Below are 11,549 nucleotides of genomic sequence, written 5' to 3'. Positions count from 1 at the left end.
CAAAACTCCACTGTATCTCTGTCAATAAGGAAATTACCCGGATGGAAACAGCAATATGAACTTCGCCAACCTGTGAATATAAGCTATCGTGCGCTCCATGGCCGAGCACTTTAATAATGAAGCTGCCAGTATTGCTCTCCTGAATTACTCCGCCGGTGAATTTATCCAAGCACGCAAAAGAAAAAAAAATAGTTAATCATCTGCTCCGAAAATAATTGACACACAGGACGACGGAAAAAGGTTCCAGAAAGCAAACTCCCAAATTTTCATGTCTTAAACAGTTCCATCATCATTATCATCATCATCGGAGCAGTATCGTATCCATCTTTCCATCGTACCCATGAAAATTAACTTCGTACGTCGGTCTATGATTGGCTCACTGTAAAAAATGATGAGATATTGAAAACAAAAATAGGGAAGGAGATACTGCAGCCTCAATATCAGTTTGGGTTATGGATGGCGCACCGATTAATTACTTCGTTAACTAGGCAGCAGGTTATTTCGGGGAGGAATATAATTGCCCGTTGGGGAAAAAAAATAGGTACACGTGGGAAAAATTTAGATTCCCCCCAAATTTTTACTTTCCTTTTTTTCACCTGGACCACAATAGGTAACAAAAAGTCCCACGGGGGTTTGGGACTATTTTATGTGTAGGGTCGTGATTGGGGCTATTTTCGGGTTGGCAACGATGCGCGGATATTTTTTTTGCTATCAGCGCCGAACGTCGTTATTGCACACCGCTGCGAACGATCCGATTGTTTTTATCTTAGCGCTAACTTTGGTTATTGCTCGTTGGGCCGGACCGTCATATTTTTGGGACCATTTGGTATTTCATTCGCCCTGACTTCTGTGCGGGTCTTTCCTTCTCGTCAGTTTTCCCACTTTTCCTTTTCCACGTTCATTCTTTCTTTCCCTTTTTTTTCGCCCATTAGCCCACGTAACTTTCCATCAGTTTAGTCATCTATTTATTTATCTCTGTGCCAGTAAGCCAATCAATAAGTAGGTCAGTCAGTCAGTCTGTGTCTATCCATCTGTATTTTTGTTGTTGTTATTTTTATGATTCTTTTGTTTTTCGTTTTAATTTCTTTCGACGTGTGTGTGGGTAGTTGGGGGTGGGGGTGATGAGGCGGCAGATGCGTCAGTCTGTCAGTCAGTCAGTATATGTATCCACCTGTGATTTATTTTTCTCGTTATTATTTTCCTTTTGATTTTTATGTGCGTAGGCAGTTGGCGTGTTGGAGTTTGTTGGGGAGATGAGGCAGCAGGTGTGTTGGCGTGCGTAGGTGTGTGCGGGATCATGGCTTTATTATCTTTCAGTGAACGAATCAATCCACTTCCACGCCCTTGAGCCTCCTCGGAGGAGCCAATGGTACTCGGCGTCGTGTTGTTTTGAAACTACTACGATATTGCTCTGTCCGGAATCTGTTTTTCGGTAGGTGAGTAATATACCTGTGTGTGCGTGTGTGTGTGCGTGTATTTGTGTGTGTGTGTGTACTTCACCATGGTCTGCCCACGCGATAGACTCACGATCGCCAATCAGCACCGTCCCCAACTGAGATCGGATTTCAGAGGTGACGGATCTCTGGGTACGGCTGAAACCTCACCCTCACACACACACACCCTGACGGCGGAACACAACCCTCGACTGACACCCGGCACACATTAACTGCTTGGTGGACACGGGGCACGGATTAAAGGAGACAGTCCATCCGTCTCCACTCCACCCGGGAATCGAACTCGGGACCTCTCGTATGTGAAGCGAGCGCGCTAACCACTCCACTACAGAAATTTGTACTGTGTGTGTAATTCACCTCCTGGTCTGCTGCGGGTCTCTCTCGAGACAGCCAGCCGTTTCCCTACGGAAGAGTACAGAGCTCATAGTACCGTGTGTATGTGTGTGTGTGTGTGTGTGTGTGTGTGTGTGTGTGTGTGTGTGTGAAGTTTTATATTAAATGTGAGATTATTTCTTGCCTCCTCGTCGCAAGGGGGCGATCATGTTCTATTTTCCCGTCTGTTTGTGTCTCTGTCTGTTACCAAAATGTCTCTTACGAAAAAATCATAGGATGTTGATTGACTGAGTCACTTGACTTAGTATTAGATAATATTATTGGATTAGTATCACAAGCTGACTAACTTTTGCAAACACTCCGATCTGAGTAGAGTGAATGAGAGCAATTGTATGGAAAAAAAAGACTTAAGAGACCGTATGGAAAAACACGGCTGTGCCTTGAAGGAAACCCATGAAGGATTTAAGAGTGAACCAGAATTGATTCGAGGCTGGTTCACAGCTGGCCTTGGGGGACGGGGCGGCCTCGACTTGGAATGCGTATACACCTACTTCCCTCCCGCAGTGACGGTCCTCTGCCCCTCCGATAAAACCCAATATAAACTGACCCATATGGCGAGCGATACGTATTATTGGGAATACGCCGCTCCATTGTATGCGGAACATATTGATAGTCAATAGATAGCCTTGACTTTGTATTGTTTAATTATTCATGTTTTATTGAATATATTCACCTATTTTAACTATGTACAGTAACCTGCCTCGTGTTTTCACTATTAATTTGGAAATTAAACGAAGGGTGGAGGGGGAGGGAGAATTTAATATTGTTAGAGAGAGAGAGTGAGAGAGAGAGAGAGAGAGAGAGAGAGAGAGAGAGAGAGAGAGAGAGAGAGAGAGAGAGAGAGAGAGAGAGAGAGAGAGATTGAAGGGAGAATAGGAGCGGAAAATGAAAATGTCATAAATGAAATACGGACGAAGGGGAGCGCAATGAATTAAAATATAATGGAAAAGAACTCGTAAATGTATGAGAGCAAAGGAAAAAAAGATAACTTACTTAATACAACGGAAACATGAAAAGCACAGATGAAGTAAAAGAAAATTAAACAACAACAACAAAAAAAAAAAGGAAAATGGAGTAGCGGAATATAATGTTTTTAGCCAACGTTGAAAGAGGAGAGGGTCATACATTTACAAAACCTTGGAGTGTAGGTGAGTTGACCATGAAGAAATAAAATCTTTAACCCAACTTTCAGCGGTTCGTGAAGGGGGGGGGGGGGGCATAAAGCCAAGAGCGGTGGATTGCCAGAGACCTTGTGTTACTTGGGGAAAGTTTTGGGGGTAACATTTTTTAAAGAGTAATTGCGAGGATCCGAGCGATTGAAAATGTGAAGAAATAATATAGCGGGGATATGGTGAAGTGGCTTATTTGTAGTAGTAGTGGTTGTTGTTGTTGTTGTTGTTGTTGTTGTTGTTGTTGTTGTTGTCATCCTTGTGGTATTGGCGGTGATGGCGTTGGCTCTAATCCGTTTCAATGTTCGATAACAGGCTTAAATTTCATCCATTACTTCCCTTACTGACGCGCCCGCTAACACACACACACACACACACAGAGCGGGCGGCGTAATCTAAGGGAGAATGCACACACGAGGCAAACCACAACTCACATTCAGGTTTGAGCGATAAATTAAATGCCTTTCACTAAACCCTTTGCATTCGAGTTTGCCCGCCAGTCTATGTAGACTTACGAAGGGGATGTATTGTTCCGGAACCGCCCCCCCCCTTACCCCCGTCTTCCTCCTCCCTCTTCTCCTTCCTGATATCGACGTAATATAATGCGGAGCTAATTTAAAGTGGCTGAGGTAAGGCAAGACATATTTCCCATGTGTGTTACAGTCAAAACAAGCGCGCAGAGCAAATATTCCCCGAGGCAGGAAAAATTGGGGCGGGGAAGACGACGATCAGTGGGATAAGCGGAGTCCTCAAACACACACACACACACACACACACACACACACACACACACACACACACACACACACACACACACACACACACACACACACACACACACTGACTCTTGAGGTGATGCATTAATAAAGTTTACCCTCAAGGCATCGAGATCGAGAGCCCTTCATCTTCCTCCTTCCTCCTCCTCTTCTTCCTCTTCCTCTCTCTCCCCCTCTCTCGTTCTCTCCTCATATTTCCTTTTTCTTCCTCCTTCTCCTCTTCCCTCCTTCCTTCCAGTGCAGTTCCCGCCCTCTGTCTGTCTTTATTCGCTTGATGTTATTTTCTACTTTTCATTCCCTTTCTCTCTCTCCCTCTTGTAGCCTTTTCGTTTTCTTGGCTTCCTTTCTTTCTTCTCACTTTGTCACTCCCTAATTTCGTTATATATTTCCGTGATATTGTGTGTGAAAATTAAGGAAGTGGAAAGACGTCTTGCGGAAGTTTCATTCAGAATATTTCACAACAAACAATAACACTGAGGAGACTACAATGGACTGAGAACTGAAGAATTGTAGGTAAGGTGAATGATGCGTGGTTCGAAGAAAACGCAGAGGAATGGAAGACGAAGGGATAGCGAAAGAGGCAGAAGCGAAGAAGGAGGAAGGGAGAGAGTTGAAGAATAGGAGGCAGCGGCGGATCGGAGGGATAAATTTTCCTTTTATTTTCCTGAAAGTTTGAGATATTAGCGGCTATTTATCTTCATACTTATCTATCCTCCGCGGTGCTGCCTCCTCCTCTTGCTGGTCTCTATGAGTCTTAAATCTCTACAGCTATTCCTTACGCTCTAACTCTCCTTTTGCTTCTTCTCTTCTTACTTGTATTTCTTTCTCTAAGTGTTTGTCGTCATTTCCATTTCCATTTTGTTCTATTCTCCCTTCCCGTCTTCCTCGTCCTCTTATTTCTCCTCTTCCTCCTACTTATTTTTCTTCTTTTAGTGTTTGTCCTTTTCATTTTCATATTCTTTATCCTCTCCCTCCTCTTTTTTTCTCCTCTTTCTCTTCTTCCTCCTCCTCCTAACTTGTATCTCTTCTTCCACTGTTTATCATCATTTTCACCATCATCGTCTTTTTCCTTCCTCTTTTTCCTTCTTTTTCTCCTCCTCCTACTTGTATATCCTCTTCCACTGTTTGTCATCACTTTCACCATCATCGTCTTTGTTCTCCTTCGTTTTCCTTCTCCATCTCCTCCTCCTACCTGTGTTTCTTCTTCCACTGTTTGTCATCATTATCACTATCATCGTCTTTGTCCTCCTTCGTCTTTCTTCTCTTTCTCCTCCTCCTTCTCCTCCTCGATCTCGTCTCTCGTGTGTGAAGTCTTAAGTGCTGTTCACCTGTTCCTCAGTCATCGCCGTCTGTCGCACCTCCCACTGCAACTTCAACTAAACACTGTCCTTCACTTCTCTCTCCACAAAGACTTTCCTCCTCTCCCTTTCCCGATCCCTCTCCTGCACTCGACTCCCTTCTTCGCTTCCTCCTTCCTCCTTCTCTTTCCCCTCCTTCCTCATCAGGTTGTTCGCTTTAAAGATTTCCCTCCTTAGTCCTTACCATTTCCCGAGCCCTCGCCTTCGCTTCCCTACTTTGCCTCCTCCTTCTCTTCTCCCTCCTTCCTCATTCCTCTTTTTCTCCTGTTCTCTTTAAAGACTTCCCTCCATCTCCTTTCCCTCGCCTTCGCTTCGCTTCCTCCTCTTTTCCCTCCTTCCTCATCCCTCTCTCCTGTTCTCTTTAAAGACTCCCCTCCATCCCCTTTCACTCGCCTTCGCTTCGCTTCCTCCTCCTCCTTCTCTTTCCCCTTCCTCATAATCCCTCTCTTCCCCTCAGTTTGGTTGTGGACGGTGTTGTTTGTCTTTCAAAACTCCCGCCTTTCGGAAATGCACCCACACACTGGCGCCATGGTGCTCGTTCATCAGTAGGCGCCGCTTAATTTTCACAATGGTGTTTGGAGTACTAAAAATAAAGTGCTAATCAGAATAATGGCTGACACACTGCCCTAGAGAGTACTGTTAATTTATGGAAAATGTAAAACGTGGAGTCCGTTATTAATTGGTAAAGTACGTTGCTCTGCGTTTTACTTTTTCAGGGGTGACTTACGACCGTCCGCTTGGTGTCATTAGGTAGTTTCCATCACCTTTAATGCCGTAAAATCTGCGTGTAGTATGAGTTTGTCCTCCGTGAACCTTGATCGTGCCGTACCTTACCTTTCCCTTCCTACCTTTCCCATGGCAGACCCTATCAGTTTATAGTTCCTCTTTCTCTCTTCTCTTTTTCTATTTCGTCTGTCTATCTAAATCAATGCCTATCTATCTGACTATTTAGAGTTTTCCATTTTCATTTTCATTTTCTTTGTTCTCTTCGCCCTCCTCTTCTTTTTTTCTGTTTTCTTCTTCTCCTCCTTCTACTTGTATTTTCTTTTCTAGTGTTTGTCGTCATTTTCATTGTCTTTGTCCTCCTTTTCCTTCTCTTTTTCCTACCTGTCTATCTGCCCGTCTATCTACCTACCTATCTGTCTAAGTCTCTATCTATCTGTCTATCTATCTATCTTTCGTCTCAGAGCGTGAATGTCATGAACTTCTGTGGGGCATTTTCTCTCTGCATTGTACCTTCATCTTCCACAGAGGGTTGTTTTTTCCCCTCTCCTTTTCAGCGCTTCTCCTATTTACAGCAGCTGAGTCCGTTCCATTTTTGTCGCCACACAAAATAGGAGCAAAAAAGGACTTCTCATTCTTAGTTATTTTCACCGGCGGTCCTTTTCTCACTGCCATCGAATGGAGTCACTTTTTACACCATACATTATCCAATACTTTTTACCTTTTATAGGAGTCAGTGTAATTTCTGGATAGTGTTGTCCGTAGAGTGAATATTAGTAAGGAAGAGACGCCTTGTCAGAGTGAAATATGAATATCAGTGATTTTTTTTTACCTTTTCTATATAATTTTTTTCAGTATTTCTCCTTTTCTGTTTCTTCTCTACTTTTTTGTTTTTTTTTCTTCTTCGTTGTCTTCTTCTTCTTCTTCTTCTTCTTCTTCTTCTTCTTCTTCTTCTTCTTCTTCTTTTTCACTTATAAAACTCCTATATGAATGTGTGTGTGTGTGAGAGAGAGAGAGAGAGAGAGAGAGAGAGAGAGAGAGAGAGAGAGAGAGAGAGAGAGAGAGAGAGAGAGAGAGAGAGAGAGAGAGAGAGAGAGAGAGAGAGAGAGAGAGAGAGACAGAGACACAAAGGCACACACAAAAAACTGAGACTGAGCAAACCCACATCACTCACTCTTCCTCACCTCGCACCATCAACCAAACGCTACTCTGGGGGCACATTTATAAACGAAGGAAGCCGCGCCGTCCATACAGAGGCCGAGGGAGCTAAATATCGTCCCTATACCTGAGAGACGAAGGGATGCTGAGGCCACAGATGGGATAACTTACACCCCCCATAAGATGCCTACCCTAATGAGGATATATAGACGAGGGTAATGAAAGAGAGAGAGAGAGAGAGAGAGAGAGAGAGAGAGAGAGAGAGAGAGAGAGAGAGAGAGAGAGAGAGAGAGAGAGAGAGAGAGAGAGAGAGAAATATCTTTAATCAGGTTTATCTTGATTGAGCGATTGACAGGCATTCTATCGTCAAGCTTCATCTGTCTTGGCACTACGTCTCTCTCTCTCTCTCTCTCTCTCTCTCTCTCTCTCTTCTTACCTTTCCTCATCTCTCCCTCTAATCGTTTTTATTCACATTCCTAATTGATTAAAGTCTGAAGAACTGACTTCCTTGCTCTACTCTTTTATCATAACCTTAATACTTCTGGAAACGTTTCTTTGGAGGACAAGTGTTCTTCAATTATTTTCTTTTTACATTATTGGAAGTCGAGGAAATAGACAGTAAATCAATGCGCTGGCTTCACTTGAGAGAGAGAGAGAGAGAGAGAGAGAGAGAGAGAGAGAGAGAGAGAGAGAGAGAGAGAGAGAGAGAGAGAGAGAGAGAGAGAGAGATCATCTGCTTGACCTGGGTATTCCGTGCTCTGCTGTTTCGTAATCACGTGACTAACAGGTGTAGGTGTGCTGATTAAAGCCCCCCCTCTAAGGCCTCACCCAGCCTCATCGACTATCATGTAATTCCAACCTTTCCTCGCTTCCCTTCTCTCATTTCTCACCTCATCCTCGTTAAAACTTTCCTTTCTTATCCTGTTTCCCTTTCACATTATTTATTTCTTTATCATTCCTCCTCCTCCTCCTCCTCCTCCTCCTTTCTGTTCTGCCGCGCTCGCCTGCCTCCTTCTGCCGGCCTCATTGTATCCCGCATCTGGCCTGGTCGGACGTGAGACTCAGCCGTAGCCAAGGATTGTGGGAAGGTTGGGGGCGGGGGTGCCGGCCGCTGAGACTCATGGCAGGCTTTGCGCGCGTGCACACACACACACACACACACACACACACACACACACACACACACACACACACACACACACACACACACACACACACACACACACACACACACACACACACACACACACATTAAATGCTATTGTAATTGGAATACTATTGCTTATGAAATGTATATATAATTTGGAATGTATATCACATAAATTGTACCGGAAGAACTTTTCTGAACAATCTGTGCTGTGGAATGATACGAATATCCGTAATAATATGATATACGTGTAGCATCACCACCAAAAGTTTTTAAGCAAATAAACGTTAGACACAAAACCAGACTGGCTGGCTAATGAAAACAATTATCCATGAATTTTACTCATAAAATGCACATCATTTTGTTTTTGTTTTCCGTGCGTGGCGTACGAAATATATTATTTAGGCGCGTGAATAAAATATTTTGGTTCCTTGCACACCATGCCACATGTGAATGAATAATGATATTATTGTAATGAAAAAGCTTCTGGTGCTGATAATATTAATTCTGTGAGTAATAATGATAATAATAATAATAATAATAATAATAATAATAATAATAATAATAATAATAATAATAATAATAATAATAATAATAATAATAATAATAATAATAATAATAATAATAATAATAATAATAATAATAATAATAATAATAATAATAATAATAATAATAATAATAATAATAATAATAATAATATTAACAGAATTGATAATAATAATAATAATAATTTGGATGATAGTACAATAGTGGTTAAAAATAGTTGTTATAAAAATATTCATGACAAAACATACATACATACATTCATACCTACTTCTATCTATCAATCTGTCTGTCTGTCTATCTATCTATCTATATATCTATCTATCTATCTAGCCTGCTATTAAGGTAAAATGTAAATTATGCTAACACATACACACTCTCTATGCCGGTTGTGGTGTACTTTGACGGGGGAGAGAGAGAGAGAGAGAGAGAGAGAGAGAGAGAGAGAGAGAGAGAGAGAGAGAGAGAGAGAGAGAGAGAGAGAGAGAGAGAGAGAGAGAGAGAGAGAGAGAGAGAGAGAGAGAGAGAGAGAGAGAGAGAGAATATTATTTGAATTTATTACTCATAATTTCAACTCTACGCAATATCTACGCATCCAGTATCCATTTTTCTTCTTCGCTGCTTCCTTATTTCGTCTCTTTTTCCTCATCCTCTTCCTCCTCCTCTTCTTTGCCTTCCTCTTCCCCTTTCTCTTCCGCCTCCTAATTACTGTCACTTCTGTTGCTACTACTTCTTTGTACTTTTATATAATCTGCAACGACAATTACTACTACAGCTACTTGCACTTCCTCCTACGATATAATCTACAACTACTATTACTACTACTACTTCATTCCTTTCCTAACGACTACTACTACTACTACTACTACTACTACTACTACTACTACTACTACTACCACTAATACTACTGCTATTTATACTACTACTACTACTACTACTACTACTACTACTACTACTACTACTACTACTACTACTTCTCATCGTCCTTCGCCGTAGACAATCTAATACCGGGGCCGTCGTGTAACCCTCGCCGTCGCTGCCTTAATCCCCCACCAACTGTCTGTCTCTTTCATCACCATCTCCCCCACCTCACTTTCACCCACTTGAGTCATCCCGACACCAAATGAGCACGAACACACACACACACACACACACACACACACACACACACACACACACAGAGCAAGGTGAAGTATGGCCAACTGTCTTATAAAAGCTCCTCCGTGGTGCAGTGCTTAGCTCGCCTGGTTACGAATCGGCCCTGATACGCCTGTTTATCCTCCCTTTCAGGCTGCTCGATAAATGGATACCTTAGGACACATAGCATAGATTTTGGGAACCCACATGTCACTCTTGCCCACTTGCTCTGTTTTTTTGGGGGAATAATTCTCGTCATGGGTTCAAGAGCTAATGTGACGGAGATAAGCACTAAGGTTAAGCGCAGTTATAGCGTGTGCCGCCAACTTTATCTTTACCTGTTTATTGTATCATGAAACTCTTTGTAAAGGTATGGTCCAAGTGATCATCAGATTATGGTACCTCTCTCCTGTGTGTGTGTGTGTGTGTGTGTGTGTGTGTGTGTGTGTGTGAGAGAGAGAGAGAGAGAGAGAGAGAGAGAGAGAGAGAGAGAGAGAGAGAGAGAGAGAGAGAGAGAGAGAGAGAGAGAGAGAGAGAGAGAGAGAGAGAGAGAGAGAGAGAGAGAGAGAGGTTCCAAATGTTATAAATTTTTTTAAGCCATAAATTTTTGTCTCATTTTTTAGATATAGTGTTTTTACGTGTGTGTGTTGAGGCCATCCTTCATGATTCTAGAACTGATATGTCCTGGTATGGGGTCGTGAGGTCCTCCTTTCGGCAGGGCACAGGGCCAAAAATAGGAAGGGGCCCGGAGTAAAGCCGTTTTTGGGACATAGAGGAGCAGGGGTCAGGGCAGGGTAAGGAGGAAGGGATCAAAGGAGCCAGGGAGGAAGGGAGGTGAAAAGTTAAGATGGGACACGCAGATATAAAGACACGTTGCTCGCTTGTTTGTGTCCCTTTTTTATTTAAAGCTTGATATGAAAGAAAGGGGACAAATTGAAAGAGATTCCAAATTTGGATACATAAGGTAGTTGAAAATAGGTATTGTTTGGTCTGGTGTTCTTATTTGGATACGTTTTTTTTCTTCATACGAGGAGGATGTATAGACTTGAGGATCTGATGGGAGGTGCTGAAGACAGAAATAAAAAGTTAGTATTTTTAAATAAAAAAAAAATTTTATTAATTATTTTGATGTAGCTAACCTTACCCTCTGTTGGGGTCATATCGGTGATGTTTTTTTTTTTGTTTTAGTATTTATGTGTGTGTGTGTGTGTGTGTGTGTGTGTGTGTGTGTGTGTGTGTGTGTGTGTGTGTGTGTGTTTGTGTGCTTAGATTTTTTCTCCTGATTTTCACACCTTTGTGTAGTAATTATCTATTTTTGTTTAGTTTTTCTTACTAAGCATCTTTAGGAATTACTGGTGAACTGCTTGTGTCGAGGAGGAGGAGGTGAAGGAGGAGGAGGAGGAGGAGGAGGAGGAGGAGGTCAAGGTGAAGGTGGAGGTGGAAGTGGAGGTGGAGGAGGAGAAGGAAGAGGAAGAGGAGGTGAAAGTTGAGGAGGAGGAGGAAGAGGAGAGGGAGGAGTAGGAGGAGGAGGAGGAGGAATAGGAGGCGTGGCTAAGTTGTCGCTGTAAAATGATCCACGGCAGTAAAGAACCGGTTTTGAGAGTGGCACGCGACACACACACACACACACACACACACACACACACACACACACACACACACACACACACACACACACCTAATCACTATGA

The sequence above is a fragment of the Eriocheir sinensis genome, chromosome 48, assembly GCF_024679095.1.
Source record: "Eriocheir sinensis breed Jianghai 21 chromosome 48, ASM2467909v1, whole genome shotgun sequence".
Taxonomy (NCBI): Eukaryota; Metazoa; Arthropoda; class Malacostraca; order Decapoda; family Varunidae; genus Eriocheir; species Eriocheir sinensis.
Note: the sequence above shows the minus strand (reverse complement) of the source record.